Source organism: Oxyura jamaicensis, chromosome 5 (assembly GCF_011077185.1).
Source record: "Oxyura jamaicensis isolate SHBP4307 breed ruddy duck chromosome 5, BPBGC_Ojam_1.0, whole genome shotgun sequence".
Taxonomy (NCBI): Eukaryota; Metazoa; Chordata; class Aves; order Anseriformes; family Anatidae; genus Oxyura; species Oxyura jamaicensis.
This window is the reverse complement of record NC_048897.1, coordinates 12396400-12411418: the sequence shown is the minus strand read 5'-3', so window position 1 is coordinate 12411418 and position 15019 is coordinate 12396400. Positions and strand designations below refer to the sequence as shown.

Here is a 15019-nt window from a genome sequence, read left to right as displayed (position 1 = left end):
AATTTGGAAAAAATGTCATCCTCAGACAATAGCCCAGTCTCCTGTCTCCAAGAACCTATCTGCCAGCACTAGATTTTCTCAACATCCTGTATAATGGAGGATTTCCCACATTCAGCTCCTTCTTCTTGTGTGAAAAGCATGTGGAACATGACTTTTTATTTTCATTTTTTAGAGGAAGCTGAACACTTTTTTTCAATGACAGATTGACTTGCCTGTTCAATGGATCTATAATGGATGCATTGGATCCATCGTAAACACACCATCTGACTTACCCTACAGGCATAGAATGGTTTGTTCTGAGTCCATATGAACAGCAGTATACATTCCCAACTGTAGTGCTCTCATTTTCAACATTTATGTAGTGCTGCAGGGGAGAGTCCATGGTCTTAACTCACTTTGTGTATTATGAATCACCATAATATCTTCTGAGCTACCCAACTCTTCCTTCTCATTCATTGCATGATCTCACCAGTCTAGCTGGTCAAAGACAGAATCTTCATGCTTAACAAACTGAAACGTACTTCCTGTTGTAGGTTCCATGTCTTCATTGTACTCAGAATATTCTGTGTGCCTAAAAGCTAGTGAAATCATTCTGGTAAAATGTCCCTGTCTGAGACCTTTTTTCTTACTACTATTATCTATTTATTTAGTTATTTATAATCTTGTGTACAGGGGACAGATCTTTTCCAACACCAACCTCAATGACGGATTCTCAGTAATGATCCCATGTTCATCACCTTCAAATCAAATTACAACATCCATCTTCTTGCAGTTTAGTTCCCCAACATCATTGTACAGTGAACTTAGATTACTGCTCAATTACAGTGAACTTAATGTTTATGGTCACTGAAACAATACATTGCAATACAAAGAGTTCTTTCCCTTGACGAAAGGACAAGAGGGCAGGAGTATCACACTGGACTGGACCACTTTTACTATTCTAAAGACGGGCACAAAGGCACTGACCCTGCTACTATCTAGGGCACAAAGATACTAACCCTGCTTTAAATAAGAGATGGTGTTACAAAACTCAGCATTGCTCAATAACAAACTAAGTATTTCACTTTGATATACTAAACAACTACATTATATTTAACAATACTATGAAAAGCCTCACCTGGACCATGACCTGGGACAGAACAGAGAAATAGCATCCGACAGGGTGTTTGTTGCTTTCCTCTCAGAGAACCATTAGTGAGAACTGAAGGGATGATCCTTATCCAAATCACACTTCAACAGACTTCAGATATAACTCTTATTTTACCAAAATTAGAAACTCCTAGACACTTTACCCCTTGACATTCTCAGAGAAGTTGCTTTTAACTTTTTTTTTCAAATAAAAAAAAAAAAAAAGATTTATTCAATTTGCTTCCAAAAAGCTAGGATGAGGTGGTTCTACTTTTTCTGGAGGGCTAAATTTACTGTTATGAAAGAATAAAAATCATCTCTTAAATGAATAAAGAGAGTAAAAGTATGCCTTAAAATAGAAGACTGATTGCAATTGTAACTATGTAGAAGTTATTGGTCTATATTAGACTCATGTGGCGATATAACCTGAGAAAGTACATGTTTTCCCAAGGAAATGGCTGTAGTAATTTACTTACCTGACATTTTTTTTTAGTATTCATCCTTTTCTTGCTTTTCTTTTTTTTCTAAGTTCTGATGTTAATAAAAAAAAAAAAAAATCATACCATTCTGCATAATAAAATATTTAATTACAACAGTTTATTTCCCATTATCCTTTTGGGAGGTGTTGGTTTGTTGGTTTTTTTTGTTGTTTTTTTTTTTTTTGTAGAAAAATTATTTTTTGGTGATATCTGGTTGGGAAAAAGGGACTATTAATGGGTGAATGAATGTCACTTCATTGAGGGCAAAACAGATGATCCAATCATTTCTAAACGGACTACTTTCTGTTCTGAGAAAGTGCTAACAGAACTAAATAGAGATGATCGGAAAAATGGAAGAAGAGTACATATTGGATAGTTTCAACTTGCCTACAGCACATTGTACTTTTGAATTTATGGCAATTTGTGATAAGCTAGGATCCCTTCACATTAAAAAAGTTAAAATTATCAGTATATTCTAGAAGATATACTGGAAATTTCAACAAATGAGCTGCAGTCAGAAAGAAGAACAGAAAAGCTGTTGATATTAGAGGAAATGGTTCTATAAAAGGTAGAGAAATAGATACACCAAAAGAGTTCAGGATAGGAAAAAAGTTTGATAGTATATGAGCACTTAAAAAATGAAAATGACAGATTCTAGTACAGAAAGACTAAAATTATTGAAGGATAAAAAAAAAAAAAAATGAAATTGCTGGAAAATGAATCTTAAGGACTAGTAAACAAAGCAAGTGCAAAGATTTCACAGTTATAGCCAATTAATTCGATAGATGTTTTAAATATTCATAATACTTTAATAAACATATTTGTGCTTTGTTTACATCATAAGTTTTCTCACCTGACCTCTCCATTACTACCTATTTGTGTCTAATAACTCAAAAACACTTGTTGATAGATCAAATCTATCTACAGGGAAGGGAGGGGAGGGGAGGGGAGGGGAGAGGAGACTGGCACTTCCTTTCCACTTTCCCTACTCAAGAAGCTGTAGGGAGCAATGAGGTCACCTCTTAGCTTCCTTTTCTCCAGACTAGACAACCTAGGTGTCCTCAGCCTCTCCTTTGAGAACATGTTCTTCCAGCCCTTTTATCAGATTTGTTGCCCTCCTCTGGATGCTTTCAAGTAATTTAACATCCTTTTTATATTGTGGAGACCAGAACTGCACAAAATATTCAAGTGTGGCCATACTAACGCTAAACGAAGTGAGAGAATCACCTCTTTCACCCAGATATTTATGCTGTGTTTAATGCACTCCAAAATGTAGTTTGCCCTCTTGGCTGCCAGGACACACTGCTGGCTACCTATTGAGTCTACCATTGACTAGCACCCCCAGATCCCTTTCTGCTGAGCCAGCTCCTCTCCTAGTCTGTACCTGTGATCAACATTACACCATTCCAAGTGCATAACCCTTGTTGAATTTCAAGCTATTGCTGAATGCCCAGTGCTCCAATCTACCTAGATGCCTCTGCAAGGCGTCTCATCCCTCCAGGGAATCAGCCACAACTCCCAGTGTAGTGTCATCAGCACACTCGCTGAGGAAGGCATTCCAGTCCTGCATTCAGATAACTTATGAAAACTTTAAAGAGAATTGCCCCAAGAACCGAACCCAGAGGAACACTGCTATTGACAGACCACCAGCCAGATGCAGCCTCATTCACTATAACCCTTTGAGCTCTACCATCAAGCCAGTTCATCACCTAGCATAGCATGAACCTGTTCATCTCACAGTAGGGTAATTTGTCCAGAAGGATGCTGTGAAGGACAAGTGGAAAGAAAGGGAAGGATCTAAGAGGTAGGACCACTAAATATTTTCATAGAAAATAGCAAAAATTTCTCATGTCCTTTGTACATACAAATAGTCTTTTACTACACCTTTTAATAAATGAATATAAATTAAATATATCTGCATTGCACCATGGTGTTTGGTGCAAAGATATACCTTGCATTCTGAAAGCTGTACCCTCTAGCAGACCATGCTAGCAATAAGTGTATGTTTCCTTTTGGATTCATACACTGGCTACTGTTCCTGAGTTAATAAATTCCCTACAAGCTTGTGTGTCTTCTTGTCCAAAAGAGATTTGTTATGCATAAATCTGCAGAAATATGTTCGTTTTCCATATGGCTACAGCACAGGAACAGGAAGCTCTGATATCCCTCAAGCTTCAGTGAAGTGAGATATTTCTGCCAATGTTTCTAAAGCAAATCGTTGTTCTTCTTTTTTCTTTTTTATTTTTATTTTTTAATTAAAATATTAGAGCTTGAATCACTCCCCTAGAACAATAAAGAGTCCAAGGGAAACATACTTGTTGAGAAATTGTAGGATCGGAGCATCTTTCTTTGTAAGTAATTCTGTACTTTGGTAATATATTTTAATCCAAATCACTTGAAAAACTGTCCACAATACAGTTAATGGATTTAACTGCAAATAATACTGCTTTGACCTTTCTCCATCTAGATGTAGACTTTTCACCCTCTAGCAACTGCCTTTTTAAAATTCACTGATGACATACTTTTATTAATAGACAAAAGACCATTGATGATATCCACAGATCTAAAGCTTTTGATTTAATCATCATGTTCCCTTGATTAAAGAAACTGCTATTCTTTGGTCAATTATTCCTGCTGTTATCTTGGGATGATTTTCTTGGACCATCACACAAGTGTTAGAGAGACAAATTCTAATAAAACTGGTACTTTTGTGTGTTATTTGAAAATGTTGATTGACTCTTATTTGTGCTGGAAAAACAAACTATTCAATAAGAAACAGCTCTCTGCACTGCATACAGAGAATCTATGGAATGGTGCCATAGATCAGTTCAGCAGAACAGACCTGTACAATCCTGTGTCTCAGAAGAGGTTAAAGGTGCCTTAGGGCTGCTCTAAATGATGCCAAGTAAACACATTTCTGAAAGAACTATATGTTAGTTGAATATTGTTGTGCACTATTTTTACTAATGGCAGGGTGTCTGTGCTATGACTGATTGGCGTGGATCTGTCAGAAAAGAGCTTGAGCTTTGTCTCAGGAAAATGTCTTTCCTCTTGTACCAGGCACTATGCAGGAAGCCCTGGCTGTGCCTGGATCTCCCAAGCCTCTTGACAAAGCAGCCTAGTGCACCTGAAAGGAAAAGATTTTACCTGCTCCATATATCAGCTCAGCTGGGTCCTTCAAGACCAAGAAGCCCTATGGTAGGACATTTTAAATCCTGTACTGGCCTGTCAGGGCCACATGTGCAACAGAGAAGGAAGGCTGTGCTTGATCAAGCCTATCAGCTTGCTTATTCCTGCAAATACCTGAGGCCAAAACTCAATCAAAAATATCTTGTCTGTGAATTTTGGAAAGTTTGTAAAAAACATCCTTGAGATCTTGTCCCCATTAAAAGCGGTGACAGAAGTCCAGATGACATCAATGAATCCAGAAGATATTCTCTGCAACTAGTTATGTGACACTGTGCCAAGCAACCTACGTAATCCTAGCTGAAAGTTACATTTGCATCCTACCTGTTTACATGAGCCTATTTTCCAGTGAAATCTCTGACAGTGCAAATACATTATTTTTGCTTTGAAAAGTCAGTTACGACTTTGCAAGCTTACTCACATAACCTTACTGAGTTAAAATACTTCTGATTCAAAAGTCTTGTTCTTCCTATTATGAACTGACATTCTTCTTCAGTTCATGCATCTTGAAAACATCACTGAATCAAGCGAGTTTAGTCATGTGGATTTATTTAATATATTGCATGTTTAGAAACCTGCAGTTGTTTTTTTGTTGGTGATGGTGGTGGTTTTTCTGTGTTTGCTCCTACGTCGTGCAACTGACCCTATGTCCTTCTAAAGAGAAATAATTTATTTCCAGTTATCCTAAAATATGACCTGTAATTACAATTCTACATTAAGGGAGATTTCTGTACATATACAGGGGTGGGTATAGACTTTGTCCCTGACAAAAAAAAAAAAAAAAAAAAAAAAAAAAAAAAAAAATCCTGAAGTAGTTGTGTTCTTGCAGATTTCCCTTAGAGATAATCACACCACTTCAGGGCACAATAGTCACCAGCTACAATACAACCTACTTTAAATAGAGAATTTGAAAGAAACATACAGACATTTTTCCTAATAACAAAATATTCATTGGCCATGAAATGCAAACAGTAACTGGACTGCCTGTTTGCCACAATACGCAGTTATTTTATCTGCTAGCTAGCTCCAAAAGAGGAAAGCTACCTCATCATAAGATTCAGTCAGAGAATCACAGGAATTAAAACTGTGAATTACTAATACTATCATCAAAAGTATCTCACTCCAAAGCTATATTACTTTGGTACACATATTTCTTATGTATCTTTGATAATTCAGACAAACTTTTATTGGATTTCCTAGATAATAAAACCTCTACTGTTGTTTTTCAAATGACTTTGCTGTCTAGCCATTATATTCTAGCCATCAGAAATGTTTTAAACACTCAGTTTAAATTTGCCTATATTTTATTTCTTCTTTCTTATGAATATGTACCCTAAAACTGCTGCCTTAAAAGGATCACCCACCTACATATGTGAAAACTGTTACCATGTTACTTTTACTCCTTGTTTATTCAAAGTAGATGTATTCAGCTTCAAAATTATTCCCAGCTGATTTTTCCCATTGATCAAAGCATATTATTTCTTCTAGGGCTGGCTTAAAAAACTTGAAAGTTTTGCACAAAATTTTCTTTTGTAAAATTGCCACTTGTTTCCCTATGAAAAACACTTATCCAGGTTAGTAGTGACTGAAATTCATTATCATATAATGGCAGCTGGTATTATTACAGATTTCTTTCCCCTGTGACATATGTTTTCAATACTGCAATTTATGATACAGCTTGAATGCGCTAGCAGATAGTCAAAATCACGCAGCAAGCGTGCAAATTTCTGAGCCAGACACAAATTTAAAATAAAGAAAGCATTTCAGTGTCAGTGCCATGATTCAAATGTTCTTTTCCCAGCTAGGATGGACTCATAGCTAACATATTTTGTTATCATGTCTTTACAAGATGAGTTTTTCTCTCACTCCAACTCTGTCAAAAGATGTTCTTAGAATTTTCAATGTACATGTAAGAATTAGGAATACGAATTCTATTCATTTTCAATTAAAATCTATTTTATTTCTGAGAGACAAATTGTTTGGGATTTTACATGCATTTGAAAATTATAGATTTTTCACTATTGATTCATCTGATTCTTTTCCTTTCAGTCCCCTCGCTCCTCATAATTTCCAAAACTGTTGGCCAATTTCAGACAAAGATTAGAAGGAGCTCAACACCTTAAAGAGAAATCTTACAACTTTCATCAGATATGGCACCTGGCTGGAGGACACAGACCCATGTTAATGTCCTGCTCATAATAGAGCATCAGTTGTGGCTGATCTTTTTTCATTGATCTCTTGCTATCCAGTCAGCAGTTATTCTTCCATCACTTCGGTGCAAATGTAGCTCTCAGCTACTAAGTATATCATGTCTTATGCCTAGCTGATATCTGCAGACATGAAAGACTGATGAGGGGACTGGGAAGAGAAGTCTAATGGAGTGGGGCATAAAGCTCAAGCTCAGCATAAATGGACAAGGCTGTGACAATGGGGCTAAGAAAGGGATGTAAGAATATCAAATATAAATCCTCAGGAGATCACTTCATTAGCTCTGCTCATCACAAAGCAATTTGTATTGTTATTTCTGTTAAGAAAACAGAAGCCAAAACACAAACAAGGAACTATGATGATAAAATGACTCCTTGTTACAATGACTTTTGAACACCAAAAGGAATAGAAAATAAGCTTACTATCTAAAAGAAAATGCATCTTCATTTTAGATTGTATAGATTGAACACAGACAGCTAAGGGATCACACTACAGAATTTTGCAGAGGAGCTTGAAGGAGATACACAGCTACATGATATTGCAGTTAGTGTGATAACATCTGAGCAGTCACAGCACCCCACTGCACTCAGCACAAGGCATGGACACAAATATATATATATATATATTTTCTACTTCTCATGTGATTTTATTTTCACCCACCTGTTTTCATGTCTCCTCTTATGTATACATAAGGATAATTCCAGTGGCTGAAGAGGGAAACCTCATTCACAACAAATTTTTTAAATTACCTTAAATCACCTCCTTGTAACAGCTAATCTGATGTCAAATTTATTAGTTTTCTAGAGGTATAGGGATAAAATGACTGTGTGATGGACCCCAGAATGGTCCCAGTAGTATTCTGTCAACTTGCTGTCAATTTTCACTCCTTCTCATGCCACCACTAGTAAAAAAAAAAAAAAAAAAAAAAAAAAAACTCGTAAAACCGGATACTATGTTACTGATGCAGTAAGATCAAGTTACATTGATATTGCAGGGGGAGCTTTGTGAGTAATTAGAGAATACTGGACTGCTGGGCTATCTGGCTGGTACTATCTTGGATAGCAAATTTATCTCAGAGAAGAGCTAAAGAAAAAAGTTGTCTAGGTCATTGGTTGGTCGATTGGTTTGAAAGAAAATGGGAAAAAAAGGCAAAAAGCAGAAAGCATAAAGAAGGGAAAGGGAAAAGGAAAGGGAAAGGGAAAAGGAAAGGGAAAAGGAAAGGGAAAGGGAAAGGGAAAGGGAAAGGGAAAGGGAAAGGGAAAGGGAAAGGGAAAGGGAAAGGGAAAGGGAAAGGGAAAGGGAAAGGGAAAGGGAAAACTTGTTTCAGTTCAGAAAACTAAAGCCTCACAGAGTTTATACTGCATGTTGATTTGGGTAATATAGTAAGACATAATACAATCTCTCAGTCAAGCAAGGATTGTGAGAAAATCTTTTCAAAATAATTATAATAATTATAATAATTTTGATAAGTATGGGAGAACTTATCCAAACACCAGAAAATCATAAACCAAACTTCATCCCTCTCCCTGCTCAATGTTACAAGATTGCTTAAAAACAATTGATTTTCAGAAAACAGCATAATTTGAATCTTCTTTTATGTTTTCTGGAGCTTGGGAAACATTTGATTAGTAAGCTAAAATCTTACTTATTTTTTAATATCAGTGTTCCTCCTTGTAAAGACCTCCACAGCGACAGAACTGCAACAACCACCAAGTATCCCTCAGGTCTGTGGTGAGGTTGTGAGAAATCCATTCTCAGGAGTCTTTCACTGTTGTATTTTTTAACAAATACCTTCCTTTGTTTTCTGTTTCAAGGGCAATAATTCTGTAGAAGCCTATACCAGCAAGACCTTATTACTAATCCAAACAGGAAAGTCAATTGCAGAAGACTATTCTCCTCCAACCATTGTTGTAATGTACATTATGAACAGACAGTGTCTTTCCCCCTGATCTGGAGATCCAGGCTGACCTTCCTCCCCCTCAGCTGTGGGATAACAGTGTGGGCAGCATAGGTGGAGGGTTGGTACATAGCCTTCTTCTCACCTGATAGAGAAGAGACATTTTATCCATTTTGTGTCATTTCACTGTTACATGGAAAGAGAAAAATAGCAGACTACTTTCAGCTAGTATTGAAAAATCAGCACCGTATGACTTTATTCAAAGTCCTTCCTTTAAAAACTTCCTGGGAATATGAATGTTCCACACGCAACAGAAAATAGCTATAGCTTGGCCATAACAGGAAACACAGCAGAGAACTGTTTGTGAGAAAGCAAAAAATTTCTTTTTTCCTCCTTTCATGACCCCTTCCTTTTGTGAACTGGAGGTTCTTAATGAAAAATGTGCACTCAAAAGATACATATGAGCTTTTTACAGTCTAGCATGAGCAAAGAAGCAGCTATTCATAGAGGCAAATGCCCAGCAGCTTATTTGAAATACTGTTCCTGCTGATAGCAGAGCAGCATTCAGAACAGAGAGTTTGTGTTATGGACAAAGCATTTTTTATAGTTACTATGTGATACGACAAGAAGAGAATACAAAGAAAAGTGATGAGATGAAGGCAAGGACAGAGCTGATGTGGTTTCATCAGAATTACTGTAATTACAAAAGTTTTCAGGAGTACAGTGTACGTGGGTGCACCATTCTCTATTGAATACTTGAAATATATCACCTGCACCCCTAAGCATGCTGACAGCAAATGCAGTACTGGCAGGAAGGTGTGGGGACCTGATGCCATGGCTAGTCAGGCTGTGATGATCCCCTGATCATCACACTTTCTTCCTCTGCTCTTATACATCCTATTCCAGCTCCCTAAGTGAATTCAAACCATCCAAAGTCACACTCAGAACAGGGTCTACAGGAAAAAAAAAAAAAAAAAAAAAAATAGATCCCAGCAACAGTCTTCTTGACTCCAGAAGCTTCAAAGCTAGGTAGGTGTTTCACTACTCTCTGGATCCAGATGCAGTTCTCATATAAAGATGCCACAAAACTCCTCCAGGGAACACTATTTTTTTGAAATGTGTTTAGCCAAAGAAACATAATTAAGAAAGCATACTTGGACCTTACTTTGTTTTTCAAGTAGATTTCAAGGAAAACCAAGCAACAGAATTTCTCCAAGTCCTCCAGAGCAACAGAGCCAAAGGAAACCATACTATGACATTCTCATATTTCAATACTGCCCATAAAACTGCAAAAAAGGGGTGACTCCATTCACTAAAATTCAGTTCTTTCTTGCTGAAAGAATCATTTGTTTAAGGGTAATGTAAAGCATTCCATTGGAGTGATTTTATTTGCTTTCTGTGTTTTAAATATGGGACACAGCTTTCTTGCCACAGGTATCTTGAATCGCCATAGCAGCTAACAGAGAAGTCATTGCTGTAGTCAACTCACTTGATTTTGTCCTTGGTAAGTCATACAATAAACTAGTAACACATCAATTGAATAATACACTATGGAATATTTTTTTTTTCTCAAAATAATTATAAGCTGCTTTTTTTCCTCTGTCCATGCGCTAAGGGTCTAGTATGCTGTTTCCATTAATGTAGCTACTTATGCCATGAAATACCACTGAAATCAATGGGACTATTTATGGAGTCATTTGCTATTCAAAGGGCTTGATTCTCTGATTATTTATTCTGGTTTTTCACTAGTGTTACTCTGCTTACTTGAACAGAGTTACTTCTATTTTAGCTGACGCAAAAGAGACTACAGTCAAAGGTGACAGAGTCTGGCACTAAAATGCTTTGTAAATAGTTGCTTCAAAATAAAGAAAAATAATGTATTTGGATAAATGCAAATCACAGTTTAACAAAAAGTGCAATCTGGATTTTGCAAGTTCAGTGGGATATTCCAAACAAAATTAACGCTCAAAGGTAACATTATTTTTGAATCTTGAATACTCACTTCATGCTTGACAAATAGCATCTGTCTACAATTAAGTCTTGCCTTGCTGATGTCATTAGGAGACCTTAAACAGAGATCAGATTTCATCCAGGGGAAGTAGACTTACAAAGGCTTTTGTTAACAAAGTTCTTCATTTCATAATGTGGAGGTGCCCAGCTCATGAGCCCTTCCAGCATATTTCTGTTATTTGAGTCCACAGTCTATTTCCAGGCATGGATGAGGACCAAGCCACAGATGAGATGTGTAATTCTGACAGCAACAGCATCTTATTTCATGGCCATCCTAGCAGTGTGGTCCCCTGCCCACAACACAGGCATCCTGATTGCCTGATAGGTACAAAGCTCATCCCCTTGCAGTCTGGGGTTGCGAGACCTCCCCTTTTTGACATTTCTGAGACAGGCAGGGAGCAGGAGGTGACCTACAACTGCCTATGTATGAGCTGTGCAAGAAACAAAAAGGCTCCTAGGAAGCACCAGACTTATTGTGCCTGCTTTGTTCAGGCTCTGGGTAAATGTGTGCATACTTTCGGATTTTATGCACATGTGAAGATCGGCTGTCCCAGGCATGCATGGTGGGTGGCATGCTGTGGCAGGAAGAATGGGCTCCACAGTCATAATTGGTAAGCTTCTGATGAGCTGACTGAGCACAGTACACATCATGTAGCACTTTTCACATTGCCAAGTTAACAGCTATCACCAGAGGTAGAATTTAAACTGCTGGAATAAACAAAGTCAAGGGGAAGTATCTTGCTGAAATGTCACCTCCCACAGAGCTTGTGGAAAGCCATTACTATTGTAAAGATGCATATATGGGATTTCAAAATGTATATTATGCCTTAAAAGATATACTTCAAAAATGCAAAACATACAGCAAGGGCAGACAATTATCTTTCCCAGAGTTTAAATATGATTGCCATTTTTTATGTGTTGGAAACTTCCCGGTAGCTTTCAGATGGTTTATTATTATACAAAGTAATCTGTCTACCTCAACTAAAATAGTTCACTTGAGAAAAAAAAAAAAAAAAAAAAAAAAAAATGAAGTAATTTGTGGTTATAAACTTTATAGAGGTTTAACTTGTCTGCCTTACTTTGTCTGAAAGATAGGGCTATAATCTCAGACAGCTACCAGGAGAATTAACTGGCTCACAAATTGGAAGCACTTTATCTAAATGCCAAGTATAGCATTGCTGGAGCTTTTCCAAGCACCCCATACCAAATTAGCCCCAGAACTGGGGTCTCAGGAAAAGCATCTTCCCTCTTTATTCTCTCTCTTCTTCCAGGACTGTCAACATGCTTACCTCCAGTTACTGTGTTTCCACTGGCCTGCCTTTCCTGAGAGAGCAGAGGATGCCCTCACTCAGCCCTGCTGGCTCCAGTGGGCTACAGGAACACGGACTGACAGACAGAGCTGGGAACCCAGCAGGTTCCCTGAGGGTGCCTGACACTCAAGCACAAGTAGTGCTGCAAAAGGGATGTGGAGGAATCTGTGGGGCTCGGATGAGAGCCCAGCTGAGTGCTGAGCTTCCTAATTCCTTCTCCCTGTCCTCAAGAGCCAGGGCACAAAGGCTATGGCCCTGAAGCACACTGAGAGCAGCTATCTCCTGGAGCTGGTGGGACCTTCTCTGGGGGGGCAGCCAGAGTCTGGGTTCGGCCGACCGCCGAACAGGGAGGAATAAGTCAAAGGCTCTGAATCTACCTAATATTGGGCACAGAACAAAAACTAGGTAGATAGTGAAAAGCTAGAGACATTGCTGTCCCCACAAGAGGAAACAGACTGGAGACCGCATGTTTCACAGAGGTCGATGCAACGTGTTTACAGCAATCTCAGCTGGAGGGACTGATGGGCTGCCCTGCCCTGCCCTGCCTGATGCTCCGGCCCCGCTCCACAGGACCCGTTGTGCAGCCACAGCGGGCAGGAGGAGCGCGGCGGGGGCTGCAGGGCTCGGGCTGCCCGCAGCGCTCCTGGCCCCGCTCCCGGCCTCCAGAAGTCCCCGGCCCCGCGGCGGAGCGATGCCGGCTGCCGGGTGTCGGGGCGTGCTGGCCGACTTGGCCATGCCAAAGGTCCTTTTTTTTTTTCCCCCCCTTTGCTAGTACTGGTTACCCAACCTATGGCACACAGTCGCTGGAGATAAAATACTGCTGGAGTGTGAGTAATGAAGCTATTCAGAGAAGACCAAGAGCCGGCAATAAGCAGGTGTTACCTTGGTATCAAGCACTATTCTGCTTGAGATCCTTGACACACGCGGCAGAACTGTGTCTTTTTTTTTAATTCTCCTCTCCCCCGCCCTTCCCTGTCCCCATCGCCGAGGTGACCCTGATGTACACGCTCTATGTGACACGCACATGACAGCACTATCACCACGGCTGCGAAATCCCAGCGTGGCGTGCATATCCCCGGCCCTGGCACCATTCAGCCCGTGCACCGGGGGCTGGAGGAGGAGGACGGCCGGAGTGCTGTTAACAAATTAGAGAAGTCAACAGGGCTCAAAGGGGACAAAGGGAGGGCAGGAGGGGTTCGAGCAGCTCGGAGCCCTGAGCCTGGGAGAGAGGCGAAGTCCAGAATCCCGGGCAGAAAGGGAGGACAGGGGAGCCCGCAGGAGTGGGGCACAGCAGGGGTATGGGGGCCGGACCCTGGAGAGCCCCGCCGGGTCTCCATAATGCCAGCTGCCCTGCTTTTGGATTGTTCCTTATCCCCGAATTGAAAAAAAATATATAAATATTTTTTATGAAGGGTCCAGATAAGCAAATGATTATTTTGCTTCTTGCTTGTCCTGAGGGCTAGAGACTAATCTATTTAGTCATTTCGTTGGTTTGAATGAATGTCAGGAGGAAGAAATGCACCGGGGAAAATTAGACAGGAGAAGGATCGCCTTTTGCTAGAATCGTATTTTCGTTACTTTAATTTATTTGTGCTTATTTTTCCTACGTCGGTTCTCCAATTGTAAGGAAATATACAAAGTGTGAAATACACACTTCGACAAAGCAAATAACAGTTATTACTTCAACCCGTCCATAAATACGGTATAAAAATAATAATTGATCACATTACTTTTCATTTCCCTGCTTCCGTTTTTCCGAAGGACACCGTGCAACGAAAACCGCCAAGAGCGGTAGAGGGACGAAGCGTGCCTTGAAGGAAGGGTGGCCGTGCCACCAAGCTGAATGGAGGTGACACAGCGCCTCTTCCCCGCGGAAGGGCTCGGGAGCGTCCTCTGACGAGTGTGCCAACGAGGAAGAGGATGGCAGAAAGGAGGGCTGGGAAGATTCTCTCCAGTTCCGAGCTCACGCCTGCCGGCGTGGACGGCGGTGCTCCAGCTTTCAGGACGCCGGCTTCCCAAAGCCATGGGGTTTAGGCGCCGCTTGGCAGGGCAGCGGCCCTGTGGTTCCCAGAGGACGTGCGAAGGAGGAGCAGCGGTGCGGTCAAAGGCCGGGACCGGCTCCGGTGCGCTGGGGGCTCAAAACCGCCCGTCCCGTCCCGACCCGTCCCGCCGAGCGGCGCAGCCCAGAGCAGAGCTGCCCCCAGGGGTGGCGGAGCCCGGGGAGTCTGCGCTGCCCTTCCTGGCCAGGGCGGGAACCTCAGGCCAGGAAACCTCGTGTGGCCCCTGTATATTTTTCCTCCTCCTTCCGAAGGAGTCGAGGGCCGTGCTCCATAAGAGCTCTGGTGATGTCAAGCAAGCTGGCTCCTAATAGCCCCCAGAAAGGGAAGCTGGGTGACAGCTGGCATGGGGCATCCCGGGGACACCTTTCCACTTGCAAGAGACCAGCACTCTCGTTTTCCTTCCCTCCACGGCTGCCGGTTACAGTTTATCGTCTGGAGAATTAGACAGTCACATCTACCTGCTTCTGCGGGAACTGGGGAAACACAAGGGGTGGCCAAAAAGGAAAAAAAAATAAAAATAAAAAGCTAAAGAAAGAAAAGGAGAGAGAAAAAAAAAAGATAAAAAATAAAAAAAGAAAAAAGAAAAGAAAAAAAGAAAAGAAAAGAAAAGAAAAGAAAAGAAAAGAAAAGAAAAGAAAAGAAAAGAAAAGAAAAGAAAAGAAAAGAAAAGAAAAGAAAAGAAAAGAAAAGAAAAGAAAAGAAGAGAAAAGAAGAGAAAAGAAGAGAAAAGAAGAGAAAAGA

At 40.2% G+C, this 15019-nt stretch overlaps 1 long non-coding RNA gene across 1 annotated transcript in view; it reads right to left on the bottom strand.

The window, feature by feature from the left end:
* The window catches only part of LOC118167729, a 70011-nt gene that overhangs the window by 42049 nt on the left and 12943 nt on the right, over window positions 1-15019 (bottom strand). The window lies entirely within an intron of this gene.